Genomic DNA, 17955 nt, shown 5'->3' with positions numbered 1-17955 from the left:
TCAATGCTGAGGGTCTGATGGAGGCCTCCGAGGCCTTCCCCGCCGCGCCCCCTGCCCCGGGTCCCATGGCCATGCAGGGTTCTGCCGGAACTGTGATCCGGGCCAGTGTCAGGAACCTCTCTAGACAAATGTCTCGTCCCTACTGATGCTGCTCCTCATGGCCAGAACTTGAGTCCCTTTCCCACTTCCACTCTCAGAAGGCCATGCTGGACCCCCTTTCGCTGATCCCCACCCCCAGTCCCCATCCTTGGGGTCCACAGCCCTGCTCCCCCGTTGTTTGGACCTTACTCAACTAGAGACGCTTCTTTCGCTCTGGAGCTGGATCCAGCGAGGGACTTCTCTTCTATCTCCCTTCTCCTGGGCTCCCCGGTACCACCCCGGCACCCCTCCTCTCCCATTTGGACCTTAAGCGAAAACTCCCAAGTTGCAGTCCCTCAAGGAGTGCCTTCCACATCCATATGACTAACGGTGATCCAGGAAACCAAATGTCCCATTTCGAGCTTCAAAGTGTGCTCACAGCCTACTGTGCTCCTGAGCCCACGGCGGAGCTGCTACAGACAGGCCGGGGCTGGAGTCGAGGGTCACTCCTTCTTGAACAAAGAATGTTCCATTATTCCAGTCTTAGTCACAATGCTATGCCTCCTCTCTTAGCTCCCTGGGAGCCTGGAAACTAACCCTCCCATCCTCATCATCACTCGTCCATGAAGATCCGACCTAGTGCCCAAACCCCAAGGTTCTACCCACCCCATCCCTGTTCTTGTGTCTATTCTCCTCCCAAGGAGTGGACACTAGTGGACAGCTAATACCTTCCAGAGACCCAGAGTCCAGAGACCCTTGAGTTCCACAGGCAGGACTCAAGCCAGTGTTGAAAGGATCTGCCCACGGGCCATCGCGACCCAGGCCGCTGACGCCAGGCTCCTCCTTACTGCCAATATCTTCAACCGGAACTTAAGTCCCATTTCCATTCGACACTTAGTGGTCAACACTTGACAACTCACCCCCCCCACCCCTGCCCACAAGAGTGGTCAGTCCTCCTCCCCTTCCCCTTCCAACAAAATTCCGAGTCCTACAGATGGCTTTCTGCTTTGGTGGCTCCTGGGGGCTAACTCACAGCCCTGAATCCCCCAGACCTCTGTTTGAACTCTAACCATCTGCGTTTGTGTCCTAGTCTCCGCTAAGCCAGAGTAGCGATGCCAAACCTCAGAAACCCAAAGAACTCATCTTTATCAGGGTCACATTTTCCCAGATGCTCGTAGCCAGGGATTCCATTACCCTCACCTACAAATCAGACTTTGGCGAGGTAGAGCCCCCACAGGGACCCAGCCTTGAAAGGACTTCCGGGTGGGCATCCCAACCCCCAGCTTCCCCAGCCCCTCTGTTCCAGGGGGACGGCCCAGGATGCATTCACAGGTCTTACAAGGTAGGGATAGAAGGAGAGGCCCTGAGACAGATGTGCGTCTGTCCCCTTGGCTTCCCACATCCCCTCTCTGGATACCTTCAAAGGGGGATTTCTGTCTGAGTTGCTCAGACCTGGTGACCTCTGCCCCACAGCCTCCCCGATCCATATGCAATGTGAAAGCCAGCCCAGCTCGCGGCTGGCCTTCAGAAGACTCAAGAAATCCAAAGAGATAAAAAGGTGAAGACAGCTGGAGGCCTATGAAGAAATGAATTGATGAGGGACACAGCTGGAGGACTATGAAGAAATGAATTGATGAGGGACACTTCCCCTGCAACAAATGTTTCTACTTGCTCCAGCTGTTTTGGCATGGGTTGGCTGGACTTTGATCAGCACATGCATGCTAGGGCAGAAGCATTACATGCTCTGGACCTTGGGCCTGACCTGAAGGTGGCCAGGGACAGCAGTATGGCCGCTGTCCCTCGATGGCCATACCTTGGAAGGTAGGGTAGGTGGTCGCAGCTGTGAAGAGAAGAAAAGGCAGCCCTGAGGCAGGGCCCATGCCAGAAGGCCACCCCTGGGGAATGAATGGCTATTCAACGACTGGGCAAACAGCATGGAGCTTCCTACCAGCCCAGCCATAGAGTGGACAAGGAGGGGCCCAGGGACAGGCCTTTGCAGGCAGAAATGCCCAGTGGGCGCCATGTTCTGTGGCTAAGGCAGTATGGAGACCTGGGAGGTGCAGAAACTCACTGAAGTGACACCCAGCCAGCGAGGTTGGACCATTGGACCATTCAGAGCCAGGCCTCCCTCTACGTCTCCCACGCCACAGGGTCCCACGGGACCGAGACATGGCTGCTCTTTGTGAACTTCACAGAATGGTGGAGTGGACAGTGAGACAGGGGTGAAGTGCCATCTGCACTACCCTGTCCCGGATCTTTTTGGGTATCAGCCTATAAAAAAAAAAAAACCTCGAGTTTTCCCCATTGACTCACAGTAGACACTTCTGTAGGATGGGCAGGTGATCACCCCATAGCCCACCTGGATCTCCAGTAACTTGGCACCTGCTTCCCAAACTCAGATCTGTCTTCTCTCAGAAATTAATATCCATTGTACTGGGGACAGAGAGGAAAAGAACCCATTAGAAGAGAGAAAAAAGCATCAACCTGTTTTAGAACTTCCTTCACGGAGGTGCCTCTCCTGCTCATTCCCCACCCTGGTGGTTTATTTGTGATTATTTGTGAACCTGGGGCGGGGCTAGGGAGCTGCGGGGCAAGTATCCATCATCAAGGTACTGTGACTTTGCCTCTGACTTCTCACCCTTTCTTGGTGCTAGGGTCTGAGACGTGAGCTGGCCGTTTCTCGGCTCACTAGAAAAGTGGCCTTGGAACTGCTTGTGCTAAAGCTGGGGGTGGGGGGGCTGGTGACAGCCCAGCCCTGCCCCTGGCCCCAGGATGGACCCCCGCCATTGTCTGGCTGCACCCCCCGCCCCGCCCTGGGCGATGACACCGTAGGCTCATTGTACACAGTACCACAAACCCAACTCCATTCAAAGGTCTGAGACCCTCCATCTCCTTTCTTCTCCCAGCCGACACTTCTCGATTCTTTGGCTTTGGAGAACAGGCTCAGACTCGGGGCAGAGGGACCAGAACTTCTTTGTTCTGCTACCTCCAGAGGTTCGGGCTCAAATGAAATCGAGTCACATTCTATCCTCCCCAGTTTTTCAGGGTGTCATCTGACAGAGAGTCCACATTAGCTAACCAGGACCAGTGGGCTTCATCTCAACTGGCTGCATTCCACATTCCCCATGACTTGAGCCCGAGGGTGTCATCTACCCATTCATCCATTCAACAAATACTCATTGAGTGCCCAGCACCGGTGGCCCAGCCTCAAGACTGAAGGAAGAGCTACAGTCAGGACGGAGAGGGACGTGGGCCTTCCCGAGGAAAGAGCACTTTCTGGATGAGTGCTGGAAGAGACAGACAACCAACAAGGAAACAGATGAACAAGATGAATCCAGACAATGATAAGTGCTACGAAGGAAACGGGCTTCACAGAGAGGAATTCGAGGATGAGCCAACAGTGCCCAGAAGAGAAAGTGGGGAGCCTCTGGAGGCCTGAGAAAAACCTGCCCCCTCTCAGCCAGCCTTGAACACCTTGGTGGGACTCTGTGGTCCCCTGGCTGTTACTGGAAAATGACTTGGTACACTGACCTCATCTCCACTGTCCCTCCCTCAGGTAGGAAGCACCTCGAGGTAAATGTGTCACCTTGCTCATGTCCCTTCAGCCACAGAATGGGGGTGGCTGTTTCTAGCTGTCCCTGGCTAGGGACCTCAGCCTCTGGGCCAAGGAGGGGTACGACTTTCCCTGCCCTCCATGACCCCCAAACCTCAGCCTTCACTTGGAGCCACCCCAGCTGGACGGGACCATGGCACCAGCGCCACTGAGATGCGGCCCCTGCCTCATGACAGTCCAGGCCACCATCAGAAATACATATCCTTCTCAGCATGCCCCTTGCCTCCCTGCCCCAACCTGACCCCTGTGAGGTTCAAGAGTCAGGTCCAGCTTTTTCATTGCCCGCTGCACAGGTCACTGGGGCCACTCTGCATGGGTCTGGGCCTCCCTTGTGCCCGTGGCCACCTCCTCCGGGCAGGCCCACATTAGCTTCCCTATTATATCCCTACTAGAAGGGAAGAGAAGGCCTAAGAGTCTCCAGAGATGGAAACAGATAGAGACCAACCAGAAGCAGGCGATAACAGGGCCTTCAGGAGCCTAGAGGATAATTTGTCAGACGCCTGGAGGGCTGGGCTAGGCCATAGAGGCTTCCTGGAGGAGCAGCCCCGGGCAGGTGTGGGAGTGATCCCAGAACTGAGCCTGAGGGGTAGGATGGGAAGTTGTAGATACGTAGATACAAAGAATAAAATTCCCAAACCAAAAGGAAAAAACCAGGAAACACCCAGGAACAAAGGCCGCTGACCCCTTTAGTGATGCTGTAGGCTGGGGTTCAAAGAGTAATGGTTTAATTTAAAACGTAAGTTTTGTAGAGTTATAAAATTTATTGCAAAGCATATCCTATTGGTGTTTTATTTGATCTCTAAGACTTTGGGCAACGAAAATTTCTAGAGCTACCTAGCAAAGAGCTATAATGGAATAATCTCAGATGTCAGCCTGATACTCTGAAGCCATAGTATTGCACCTTGGTAAAAGTTTGAGATAAGAATGGAGAATTGCATGGAAAATGTGGGAAATTTTACTAACTATATTGTTATTTCTGGACTGGAGCAATAGCACAACGGGTAGGGCGTTTGCCTTGCACACGGCCAACCTGGGTTTGATTTCTCTGCCCCTCTCAGAGAGCCCAGCAAGCTACCGGGAGTATCCTTGCCCACATGGCAGAGCCTGGCAAGCTCCCCATGGCGTATTTTTTTAAAAATTTTTATTGAATCAATGCTCATGGCCAAGTTTGTGTTGACAAGGATACCAACGCCTCCGATACCTCTTTTATCGCATGTTCCGAGGAACAATTCTTCTCCAGTGTCGAAAACGGTGTGATGAGATTGGTGCCTTCTTGTCTCGGTCAGACCAATGATGTCGTACTTGATCTTTCGCGCTTGTACCATTAGGTCTTCGATGGATGTATCTGATGCTAGCGTACGTGCATTGGAAGTACAGACAATCATTTTTGTCTTCCTTCGTTGTGGCAGCCTAGTTCGGCTTTGAGATTTTGTTGGCCTCTCCTTTCTCATCCTTCTCAATGCTGCCATATTGGTGACGCCTTCAGGGTCAGGGGAATGAGACCCATTGTAATTACTGGTTTTGGCATATGGAATACACAACGGATAGCTTGCGAGGCTCTGCCGTGCAGGCAGAATACTCTCGGTAGCTTGCCAGACTTTCCGAGAGGGATAGAGGCTTTGGGGGCGACCTCTAATCGCCCTTGTAAGGTGTTACCATATTTGAACCCTATCAAATATGGTACGGCAATTTTTATTAGTGAAACACCATGAGGTAGAGTTGTAGACTTACACATTTTTGTGCTTGGGTTTCAGTTATACAATGATCCAGTACCCATCCCTCCACCAGTGCCCATTCTCCATCATTAACATTTTTTTAAAAATTTTTGTTAGTGAAACACCATGAGGTACAGTTGTAGATTTACAAATATTTTGTGCTTGGGTTTCAATTGTACAATGATCAGACACCCATCCCTCCACCAGTGCCCATTTTCCACCACCGCTGATCCCAGTATCCCTCCCACTCCCCATCCCCCCGTCCCACCCTGCCTCTCTGGCAGGGCATTCCCCCCTGTTGTCTCTCTCCTTTTGGGTGTTGTGGTCTGCAAAAGAGGCATTGAGTGGCTATCATGTTTGCCCACAGAACTCGGCTCTGTCTCCACTTAGCTTAACCCCGTGGCGCATTCGATATGCCCAAAACAGTAACAACAAGTCTCACAATGGAGATTTTACTGATGCGTGCTTGAGCAAATCGGTGAACATCAGGACAACAGTGCTATGACAGTGCTACAATGTAGGGTGGGGTCTCCAGCAGGCACCCAGGGAGCACCTGGGAGGAGCCTGTCTCCCACCTTCTGACTCCTTGTTGCTTTTCTGAAGGGGTCTGAGCCAGGCAGCAGATCCCTTGCATGCACCTGTCTTCAGCCTGTGGGGGACGCTCTTGATCTTGGCCCCAGGCTTGGGCGGTCCTGGACTCTACTAGTTTGTTGTTGGCACAGGTAATTGGTACCCCACACCAAGGGGTGAGTGAGAGCAGGGCTGCCCCTGCAGAGATGTTCCCATCGACTCCCATATTCCCAGGCCCAGACGTTTCATCTCCCCATGTTTACAGAGCCCCCTCCTCTCCAGAGAACATTCATGATGCCTCTCCTCTCTCAACTGGAAGGGGGCCGGGGAGGGGTGGGGCAGTGGCTGGCCTCCTTCAGCCTCTGCACTCTGCACTCTACTCTCTATCTCCTCAGCCACATAGTAACTTGCCCCTGCATTCTAGAACTTTCTACCACCAGATGAACGCACACAGACTGAGGGCTTGCTGCCTTTTCTCTGCCCCAGGTCTCTCAGAATGGCCTCACCATTTTCAATCCTTTTTTTTTTTTTTTTTGTTCCTTGAGCCCTTTCCAAGCCTGGCACTTGCCTCCCACATTTGTCCTCTCCAGGCCAAGGCTCAGTTCAGTGTAGGTCTGAGAGAGGACACGGGCATGGACCAAGCACTCGCGGTTCCACTACGGCGTCCAAAGGGAACCTGGACATCATTTTCTCTCCTGAACTTGGCTCTGTCTCCACCTAGCTTCAAAGGGTAGGAGATTTTAACGGGTCATGGCCTCGAAGCAGGAAAGGAAAATGGGGCGAATGTGATGTTTTCCTACCTAACCTGATGGCTGCTAGGCTGGAAAGTTGCAGGTTGACACACATCTGACAGCAGGATCACAAGTGTCTAGAGTGAAATGAGTTGAAAAGGTTGATGCAGCCTCTTGGCAGGAGTGGACCGAGGAGACTAGCGGCTAAAGCCTACTCCCAGTGGTGGGCAGCTCTGGCAGACTGGGAATCCGACAGGAGGGAGGGAGCAGCCCGCTCTTGGGCATCCATCGGCAACTCTACGTACAGGGATAAGCGACTAGCCAGATGACCTAGCAGAAAGGGACTTGTTTTCAACAACAAAATCTCATCTAATGAATTGCCTTGAGGTGACCCTACAACTTTCTAGAATTCTCCTGTGTGACCCATCAGTCGGTTGCCATGCATCGCTCACAAAGACATTCTGTGCCCCGCTCAGCAACCATGGCTGTGGAGGCCTCATCTGGCCTCATGATCTTGGGAAATAGAAAGAACCGTTTCCTCAAGACACTGGAGCCATCTTCCCTGGAAAGAGAGAGTCATTTGTGTTTGTTCTTCAGAGCTGCAGACCCTGGAGATGAGAGGTCAGGATGGAGTGTTGGAGGCATCTGGTGGTCACATTGTAATGTTTAGTAAGTTCTGATGGCCAACGGGGAGGCCCAGCTACATCCTCCGGTAACTCAGCTCAGGGAAACCAACTATCGTGAAATGTAAGGGGGAGAAAAGTCACAAGAGTTGTCTTCAAGAGACTATTCAAAGAGAATTGCTTAATGAGCAGGACACCAACCCGTAACTGAGGAAATCATGGAAGAATATTTGGGGGAAAAAAAAAGTATACTGGAGAGCAAAAATCGGGCAAGACAGAATGCATACATGGAACGCAAGAATCCAGGGGGCCGGAGCCAAGTGCTACAGGGTCAGCCAGAACCTGGGCTCCCCCGTCCCTGCCCCACAGCCCACCCACGGGCATCTCACAAACATCACAGCAACCTTAGGGGGCAGGGCGGGGTGCTGATTGCAGCATGGGCCCTTGGTGGCAGAACAATGCATACAGGCCTTGCACATGCAATGCCGCCCAGTCGATCTGCCAGACACGCAGAAGCAAGTACGGACCATGCTGAAAAACTACCTCTTTGTCAAGATCACCCAAAACAAAACTATAACCAGGAAAGATGCTTCTAACCAGATACACTTGCTGGCAGAGCCTTGCTCACAGATAGCCCCACAGACATGCTCCCTGAACAATAGTAACCCAGTGCCTGCTCTGGTTCCTTCACTGTTCGGGGAGCCCTGTGGTCACATTCTCTCTGGCACATAGACATTGGAAGAATCCCAAGTGACCACTCACTCCAGTAAGGACATTGAGAGGCTCTTTCAATACCTCTGAGCAAATTAGAAAAAGGTAGCCCACCCTATCCAACCCCCTGCCAGCCCCACCCCCTCGTGGATGGGAGCTGTTGTTCCTTGAACTGCACAACCTTTAGAGTCACATGGGAAGCCTGGCCTCGAGGGCACCAGATAAAAGGTCTGGAGAGTTCCAGAGAGGAGGGACATTGGGGGGGTCAAAGGTGGTGACCCATCGTGGGAATGGCCCCGCCATGACTGGCAAGGACTGGGGAATAAGACAGGGGTGGTAGGACCTAGCCCCAAAGTCACAGACAGACAGAATCCAGCATGTGGAGATGATTAATCTTAGGAGCCTTGGGGCCTTGGGGCCTTGGAGAATGGCTTCACGCTAGAGAGTCTCTTTTTGAAGGCAATCTTTATTGTAAAATAAGAGCACACAGAAAAATGCATGTGTCATATAATGGCCTGGCCACAGACTTTCATCACTAGAATGAATATGGACCGTGGACCACCATCAAGAGAAGCTTAGGACCCGACCCTCCTTGTACCCCCTTTCTAATGCCCCCCTTCTTCCCGAGAGTCATCCCATTCCTGAAATCTAATACCGAAGCTTTTGCATGCGGTTGTCCTTTATTGTAAGCCATCATCACCAGTGTCTATCTTTCATGTCCCTTTAGCTCAACAGTTGTGGTTCTGACACAAGAATTCACACTGTTGTCTGGAATTGTATGGCATCCATGTAAGGAAATACACGACAACTTATTTATCCATTACACTGTTGATGGGCATTTGGGCTGCTGGACTTGTTTTGGTTATTAGAAGTTATCAAATTCCCTACCTTTAATCTCATGCATGTTGGAATTCAGGTTCTGGGGCCCTGCTGGGGTGCCAGCATCCAGGCTACACTTCCTTCATTGCTCAGAAGCCTGACCCTCTCACACACATACAGAATTTCTCACCAATATCCACCTCCAGCCACTTCCTGGCCCATAGGTTGCTCCGTCTCCCCACCCCAAACCCCAGAACCATCTGTCTTCCCATTTCTGATGTACAGGGTTCTTCAAGTAGCTCAGATTTTTTTTGCCATCTACAGGAACCCGCTAGCCCGCCCCTTCTTCCCACAGCTGTGACCACCAGCCATGATTCCTCATCCCCCTTGACAGCCTTCTCCATATCCCAGAGACGCCATCAGCAGTCACTTGAGTGAAGAAAGAGAAGGCCTGGAGTCCAGCGCTGATGTCTGCCCTCCCCCCTTTCCCTGTGCCCCTTCATCCTTCCACCTGCCTCCCCTGGGGCCAGCCTCTGCCCAGCCCCCTTGTGGGATTTTGCCAGTCCAGTCTCCCCTGGCTCTGAGTGCATCTTGATACTGGACCACATACTGGCCAGGCTCAGAGACCACCCGCCCTCCACAACTCGGCTTTCCAGGGCGTTGACTGGATTGCTAAGACGAAGTCCTCTGGCCACCTCCTCAGCCCTCCCAGATGGAATCTTCTATCAGTATTTATGCTGGACCTCCCAACTGTCTCTGCTGAAGCTCTTCCCTAAACTTCTAGAATGATGATTATTTTAAAAAAATTTTATTAGTGAAACACCATGAGGTACAGTTGTAGACTTATAAAAAAAATATGGAACGCTTCATGAATTTGTGTGTCATCCTTGCACAGGGGCCAAGCTAATCTTCTCTGTATCGTTCCAATTTTAGTATATGTGCTGCCGAAGCAAACACTAGAATAATGATTTTTCTGTCCTAGTCACCCCCTCCCTCCTGATTTCCCTTCCCTACTTTCTCTTCCTGGTTCTTCTCCATTTCACAGACCCCTTTCTGGATCTCTCTCCACCACTGTCTCGGATCCTGCCTCCTTAAACAGTTCCACTCCTATGGCTGTCTCCGCCCCCCCCCCCCCCACTGCCAAGTTCAGGCTTCAGATGCAGCCCCTGTGTCTGGGGAGTACTAAGTGAGCTGTAGGATCTCAGGGAGATGCTTTTCGAGTTTATGCTGAGTCTATTTTCCATAGAAATAGCTAGTGATAAATAGCTGCCCTGACCATATCTCCACAACATCGAATGGCCCGATGCAGATCGAGCAAAACCTTGGCAGGTGAGTGGCAGGGCCAAGGGCTTGTCCCTTTTGAGCATCCCTGGAGAGCATCCTCTCTCCAGGAGGGGCATTACAATGCCTGGCAAATCTGTGCGCTTACCAAGGGGAAGACAGAGTTAAGAGGCGGAGGAATCTCCGCAGACATGCGCATCCCGGTGCAGCCCATCAGCACGAGGGTCCAAGGGTCCACAGCCCGGAGAGTGGAGGCAGTGACCCGCCTCCCGTGCTAGGATGGAAGATGTGCTTCAGAAAGAAATAGATGACCTAAAAGCAGGATAGCACGCACTGGCAAGGCCCCGAGAGGAGACGGGGGCCAGGATTGTAGCTTGCTTGCCAGATCTCAGCCTCCTGACTCCTGCAGCCCAGTGCCAGGCAGAGGAGGGGCTGAGGAAGAGCAGAAACAGGGCGATGGATCAGCCCCTTCACGACTAGCCTGGCAATAAAGCAGGCGGTCAAACTTGAGGGGCCACGCCCAGTCCTGGTGCCCTCAAGCCCTCCCCTGGGCATTTCTCCTTGTGTCTGTTCCAGACAGATCTCGACTTCAATAGAGGGGATCTGTGTGCTTGTACCACGGTGGGGAGCAAACAGCAAGGGAGGAGCAGGGCCGGCCAGACCGGCCTTTCTCCGGCCTCTGCTCAGCCTGGCTTTGAAAAGTGCCAAGCAAGAGGGCCGGAGAAGCAGCTGGGAAAAGATGAAGCGAGCAGAAGGCTAGGGACAGTCTTAAGGAGGAAAAAACGCCAGACAGAATAAGAATGCTAATCCAAGATGCGTCTGGCAGGAGGCAGTACTCCTGACACTTATAGGAATGTCAACCAATGGTAAATCAATAAAATTTGTTTTTAAGGGGTCAGAAACAGCTAGAGAGACAATGATGGGTTGTCATTACATGGGTCCGAGACATGGATCACCAAGGGCAAAATTCAGAAGCAGGACAGAACACGGAGAATGTTCCCAGACAAAGACCTCGAGCTGAAAGAGTGAGCAGAGGAACCAAGCAGGACCTGTGTCATTAAGAGTTGGGGCACCCAAGGATGGTCAGTCACAGGCCATAGGGGCTGAAGTCTGGGAAACATGGCCAAGTGCAACTTCCGGAGGGCCAATGACAGGAGTTCAGGGCAAGAGTCTGGGCTACCCGCTGCCAGAGGAAATACATGCACAGGTGGGTTGCCAGCACCAGGCAAACAAGAACCTCTTGGACCCTGACCAGGCCTTCCACCTGGGCAAGTTGCTCAAGTTTTGTGCTCATATCAACTGTACTTCACTACCCAACCACTGCCACGCTCCAGGTCACTTTCCGTACCTCAGGCCGAGCATGAATGAAGTTCCACAAAACCCAGATAATGTGAAACTGCATGACCCTGGACTCTGAACTCAATGGGACCCCGAAACAGAGATCCTCTGCCTGCTTCCCCAAGTCTCTGGTGACTCAGGGATCACACCCAGAAGCCACACCCTGCCGGCACCAGATAATCTCCTCATCGGCCACCCTCCAGAACTCAGGATGCTCCTCCCAGACGGGAGTATAAAATACTGGACCACATACTGGCTGGGCTCAGAGACCACCCGCCCTCCACAACTCAGCTTTCTGGGGAGTTCATGATTGGATTGCTAGGACGAAGCCCCCTGGCCACCTCCTCAGCCCTCCCAAAACCATGCCACTGGACTGCACCAGGCTGTGAGGCGGGTGAGAGTCTTCCCCACCCCAAGGGACCCAGCCCCGGCAGCTGATCTCCACTACTTAACCACCGGCACACTCCAGGCTCCTTTCTGGATCGCGCAGCCTTCCTACCCATTTTCCACAATTACTACATCATATCTGATGGGGTTCAGAGAGTAGGCAACAAACCATAGTGAAAAATATCTAAACATATGCCTGTTGGAGAGTCCGGCAAGCAACCGAGAGTATCCTGCATACATGGCAAGCTCCCCATGGCGAATTTGATATACCAAATACAGTAATGACAACAGGTCTCATTCCCCCTGACCCTGAAAGAGCCTCCAACTGTTGGAAAAAGACGAGTAAGAAGAGGCTGCTAAAATTTCAGGGTTGGGAGGAATAGAGACGTTACTGGCACCCGCTTGAGTAATTCGACGATAAATGGGATGACAGTGATACAGTGATCAAGCAAGAGGTTTTCTGGTCCAAAAGTTGGGGGCCCCAAGGGTTTAGAAGGAAGAGGGTGTCCCTTTCTCCAAGGCTAGGTTGGCAGAGATCACAAATCTCTCTGAGCAAACTGCCCTGTACAAAGCAAGCTATTTTCTTTCAAGAGAGTTCTCTCTGCTGAAAGAAATTTGAAAGTCGGTGTAGAAACATCATGAGCCTGAGAGCGCCCTGCAGGAGTTCTGGGGTGGACATGGAGGGCAGCAGGCTGCGCCCTGGCCTGCAGTTCTAATGTCCGTGAGAGGCCCCACAGAGCCTTTCCACAGAGTGAGCCGAGCACAAGGCTGGGAGTGTGGGGTGAACCACGAGGGATCTGTGGGGTGGAGCAGTGAGGGAGCCCCACCTACAACTCGGGGTGGGGTGGTCTAAGCTCAAAGGCCCCAAGAACAGTGGCCAAGCACAGGCCTGAGGCAGGGTGAGGTGAGGGGGCTGGTGTCACACCCTACAGTCTCTCATTTCTTGGCCCTGGGCCTCCATCAGGCCAGGGAGAGCCTGTGAGCCTGTGCGATCACCAGCCACAGCGTGTGTAACTCGTCCTCCACCTCAGGTCTCTGCTAAGCACTGCACTTCCAAACAAGAGCACAGAGCCCTTCCTGGTCTCTCCTCCCGGGATTGGCTCCTGCTGCCCACGCGGGTGGGGGTGGGGTGGGGTGGTCGAGGGCACTTCCAGGCATTGCACACCTCTCCTCTTCCCCTTTTCTCCCCACCCAGACACTGGAGCTACCCCTCTCCTCCCTTCCCAACCATCAGCTGCCTTGCTTTTCTTTCTCCAGCTTCCAGAAAAAGGGCGAGTGGTCCCCATGAGGTCACCAGGCCCTCTTCTGGCCGGGCTACAGTACAAATGATTTGGAGGAGAGAGTACAAATGCGGTACAAGGGATCTGGGGAAAAGAGCATCCCCGAGCCGGAAGTCAGCTTCCATTCTGTGTGTGTATGTTCTAGGCCCGGCTGATGCATCGGTGGTGTCTTCCCTCCTCAACTCTCTTGATGCCTCCTCCAGGCTTCCTGCCCATCTTCCCTGCTGCTGAAGTTGGTCTCACTGCCCCCTTGGGCCCTTCGTGCTTCTCCCACACTGCCAGAGAGGGAGGAGCAAGGGCTCAAGGCAAGGAACAGGCGTGGCTCATCCTCCACCTCAGGTCTCTGCTAAGCACTGCACTTCCAAACGGGAGCACGGAGCCCTTCCTGGTCTCTCCTCCCAGGATTGGCCTCTGTTGCCCACATGTCTCTGGCCTGACCGGCCTGGGCTGTGCCGTCGGTGCGTGGCCTTCTGCCTGTGCCACTGAACGCCGCCTCTCCCTCCTGGTGTCCTTCGTGCCAGTCTTCCAGAGGCAGCCGCTCTCCTTCCTGGCCATCCCAAGCACATTCCCCAACACCCCGCTCCCATCCCAGCGCCCCTCTCCTCTCTGGCTTCTTGCCTCAACTTCCTGATCATTCTATTTCCTTCCTCCGTGATACTGCCCCTTCACCTTCCTCTAAGAGTTGTGACCCCCCACACTTCATGTCCCTCCTCTTCCCATCTTCATCTATCAGCAACCTGGAGTCTCCCACCTCCCCAAGAAAGCTTGGAAGAGTGCCTGACACATAGTAGGTGCTCAATAAATATTTGTTGAATGAATGAACTGCAACTTTTCCCCTCGTGCACTCTCCTCTGATGTTCTGCCTGGTCTTTGCCCTTCTTACCGCCCTGCTCCCAAGAACCCTGCCCCACTCCGCTCCCTTCTCTCTGCATGTGCAAACCCACCACCACAGCCAACCCTTACGCTGATAGCCCCCAAGAGGTTCCCTCCTCTCAGCTCTCCATGATTACTTTCTCTGGAGTCTTTATGGCATAAAGACTCGCCTCAGCTTAGTTCGCCACTGTCCCCTGCACTGATGCTCCTCTAAAAACCCTCCCATCCCCCTCAGCCTCCATGCTGAACTGGGTCTGCGTTTGCCAGGCACAGCTCTGGAACACATGGCGGCCTTGGCTGTTTTGTTTCTTGGCTAGACTTGCACTTGTGCCAGCAAAGTGCGAGACTCTCAGTTTGCACCCCCCATCTCCCCCCCGTAGAGGCTGGCCGGCTGGCCTCCTTCCTTTCTGCACTCAGTCGTCTCTTCGCCAGCCTTTCCCTCCTTTGGAAGACAGGCCTTCTGCCACTGGGGCCCATTCCCAGCCCACTCCCTTTCTGTATCATATCCACTAACAAAGATCCACTAGCAAAGCGCGCGGGTGTCTCCACGGCACTCCTAGCCCATGTCTAGTTCTTGTGTTCCACCCCAACCAAGAGATGTGCCTTCCCCTCTTTCAAGCTGGTCCTTCCGCTTGGGCCCGGGGCTGCCTCAGCACACCCTCCCCCGAGTCGAGTGTATTTTCCCTCTTCCCCGCATCCTGTCAACTTACTCCCGACCTCCTGGCCCTGCCGTCAGTCTGCCGGTGTGCCAGGGAGCCCCCCACCCCGGGGGCGCATGAGCCCCACATGCCGGCGTGCCTCTCGCTAAGCACCCAGTCTAGACAGCATGTCCATTCGGCGTCCTGTCTGCTCTACCTGAGGCAATTGCCCTCCTTCTCCCGGCAGCTTTCCCTTATATCCTAGCTCCCAGGGCTACAATTCCTTCTTCATTCCACACCCTATAACCTTTTCCTTTTATCACAGAAGAAATACAAGCTCATTATGGGCTGGGGCAATAATTGAGTGGGTTTGCCTTGTACGCGGCTCACCCAGGTTTGATCCCAGTATCCCCTGTGGTTCCCCCGCCCCACCTCCCCAGCCCACCAGAAGTAATTCCTGAGCGCAGCAGAGCCAGGAGTGGTCCCCAGGCATCACCAAATGTGTCCCCTTAAAAAGAAATTTATATAGAAACTTATCAAACCTTACTACAGAGAGAATCTGGTCCAGAAAGACTTGAACCCCTCTTTAATATACTCAGAATTTGGTTCTCCAGAGGCAAGAAGCTTTAAATAAATGCAGACTGTAAAGCCCCCCCCAGTTGTTCCCAGCATAAATGGATCCGCAGTTTTACATTTGAAATCCTCAGTTTATCTTGAAAACGTAACCAGCGCCTGAGTACACGGCCAGCCAGGACCACAGCAGCTCAGGGCCCGCCTCTGCCCCATCACACTCTGGTGGAGAGGACCTGGACTTCCTCTCATGGACGGGTCACAGATGGCCACGTTCTAGAGGGGGGCTGCTCTTGGTGTCTCTGGGATTGTATCACTCCCACTCCCTGCCCTGTCCCCCTGCAGCCGAGACTGTCTCTACGCAAAGACTTTCACATACAACTAGTCTGCGCTGACAGTCCCCAGAATAAAACTGCTTTAAAAGGCTAAACCTGGTACTGCTAAATGCATGGTCAAAACACGTTTCCCAGCAGCCCCTCACGCCACCATTGTGGGTCTGGCCCTACGGAGGACAGGTTGGTGAAATTGTCTCCCTGACCATGTGTAACAATGGCCCTGCCCCCATCTCCCCCTCCCCCCCCAACTGTTAGATGTCGTCTTCCCTCTTTTCACATCTTCCTCCAACCACTCTCGCTTTGGCTGTCCCAGAAGTCGCGGGCGGTGGCCCTGCTCCCCAGCCTCCGGCCCCTAGCACCTGCTCTCCTGGCTGTGCGCCCTCCCGGAGCCACAGCCCAGCAAGGGAGCTGCGGAACTTAGAGCAGTTGTGTTGGTGAGTGTGAGGAAAAGGAGAACTCAGAGACTCCTCCATTCATGCATTCTACAAATATTTATTGAGAACTTAGCATGTGCTGGGACTGAGCAAGGAAGAATGAGGAACGGTGCACCCACCATCTCGGAGGGGAGAGAGACATTAATCAAATCATCACACAAATAGACGTCTCCAAACAACCCACGGCTACGGGGTGTGGCTCAAGCCACACCTGCCGGGTGGGGCTGCAGGGGACTGGGGCGCTGTTCCCAAGGAAAGGGCAGTGAGATTTGAACCCTGGGCAAGCTTTGACCCTTTCCAGGGGAACTGAAGCTTGGCCAGCTGGAGCAAAGGACACTCTTGGAGCTCTGCGGAGAGAGAGGGTGGGGGAGTGGATGAGGGTTTGGGACACCTCGGAGCATCGAGTGTGCTGTGTGAGGCTCCCGTTCCTGTTTTGCCTGCATTTCCAGCTACAGAAAATAACGGGAACGGTCCTGCCCATTGCCCTTGTCAGATCAGGTCATGGGGGTTTAGGGGGCGCTGGGGGTGCAAGGGCAGGAAGAGAGGCCTTTTGATTCCCCCCACCCTGCCCCAAGCCTCCCTCATAGTCCACTTTTGTATGTGGAAACTTTCCCTTGGATGCTCAAAACGAGTCAGGGACAGAAAGGGAGCATCGGTGAGGGGTAATGGGTGGGAGGCAGTGCCCAAGGGTCCAGCTGTGACCGGTCGGTGAGCCGTCTAGATTTAGGCTTTTTCTGGCTCTCAGACACAGGGTCCTGCCACCTCCTTGCCCACCAGAGCTACCTGCCTGGGTAGCCAAGGGAGCGTTTCTAGTTTTCCATTCAATCGACTTCTCCTCTTGGAATCTGGGCGCTTAAGTGAGACTTCGAAACATTCATCCTGGGGCTGGAACAAAGCCCCTGGACTCGGCCTGCTGGCCCATCCTTCATCTACTTATATCACTCCCAAGAGTGGTGTGACCAGAGCTGCTCAGTCTAGCTACTCCTGAGGCGTCTAAGGTCTCTCTACTGAATGTTGGGTATCCTGGGGAACAGGACCCCCGGTCAAGCCACCCCTGGACCTTCCAACCACATTCCACCCCTCGCTGCCCAGAAGAGTCACTGAACTTCACTCAGGTTCCTTCCCCCCGCACACCTCCCTAGAGGGGTCCCATATGTTCCCAAAGATATTTGGTCCCCTACCCCCGCCCTTACCTCCGACATTCTCACACATCCCTCCACTGAAGTTTGAGTCCCATTCAGGGGGAACGTCACAGCACCAACCAACCCTCCATTTGAGGCCTTCCTGGCCCTTACAACAACAAAAAAAGCCAAGGGGCGGGTCCCACTAGCTTCCCCTGGTGAGATGCCCCCTCTCAGAGATCCAGTTCCCCTCGGTTCTTTACCTGAGTGCCGTGATATGAGAATGGAAACGTTTTCCCAGAAATAAACCAACCACCTTGCATTCGGCAATAGCAATGCCCCGCTCCCCCCATGCTCACCCCACAAACATTGGCAGCCTGACTGGGAAGCCCACGGGGATTCTCCCAGGGCTGGGTGCCCAAAACTGTGTTGGGAAGAAGGAATTCCTTGTGGCGAAACATTGGGGCACCAGCCCCCTTTCTGGACCTCGGCTTGGAAAGTAAGGGATACTCTCCTCCCTAACCACCCCCCCCCCACAGTCTCTCCCTTGGCGGCCAGAGCAGCCGTTCACAGAAGAGGCTCCCCCCCACCTAGGAGAGACACATTTTTAGGGGTCCAATGCCTAGGTAGCTCAAGAAGAAAGAGAAGTGTGGGTGACTTCTGGATCTTTTCTCTGGGGCCAGACCCTGGCCCCACACCCGTGTTCTTCCCTTCTGTTATCTGGTGGTCCGGGCACGGGGGTCTGGGTTCCTGCCCGAGGCTGCGGGCAGACCCAGTAACGTGAAAGGGCTCCTGTGCCAATGCAGAGACTGAACAAGGCATTTGCTGACTTGGTTCA

At 53.5% G+C, this 17955-nt stretch overlaps 1 protein-coding gene and 1 non-coding gene across 2 annotated transcripts in view; both read right to left on the bottom strand.

Annotated features, from left to right (window-relative positions):
• Nucleotides 1-17955, bottom strand: part of ITPR3 (inositol 1,4,5-trisphosphate receptor type 3) — a 278545-nt gene that overhangs the window by 31553 nt on the left and 229037 nt on the right. The window lies entirely within an intron of this gene.
• Nucleotides 9711-9817, bottom strand: LOC130040523 (U6 spliceosomal RNA). The gene has a single exon (XR_008795007.1). It is a non-coding gene; the product is annotated as a U6 spliceosomal RNA (small nuclear RNA).

This window comes from Sorex fumeus, unplaced genomic scaffold, assembly GCF_029834395.1.
Source record: "Sorex fumeus unplaced genomic scaffold, SorFum_2.1 ptg000094l, whole genome shotgun sequence".
Lineage (NCBI taxonomy): Eukaryota > Metazoa > Chordata > Mammalia > Eulipotyphla > Soricidae > Sorex > Sorex fumeus.
Note: the sequence above shows the minus strand (reverse complement) of the source record. Positions and strands in the feature narration are given on the sequence as shown.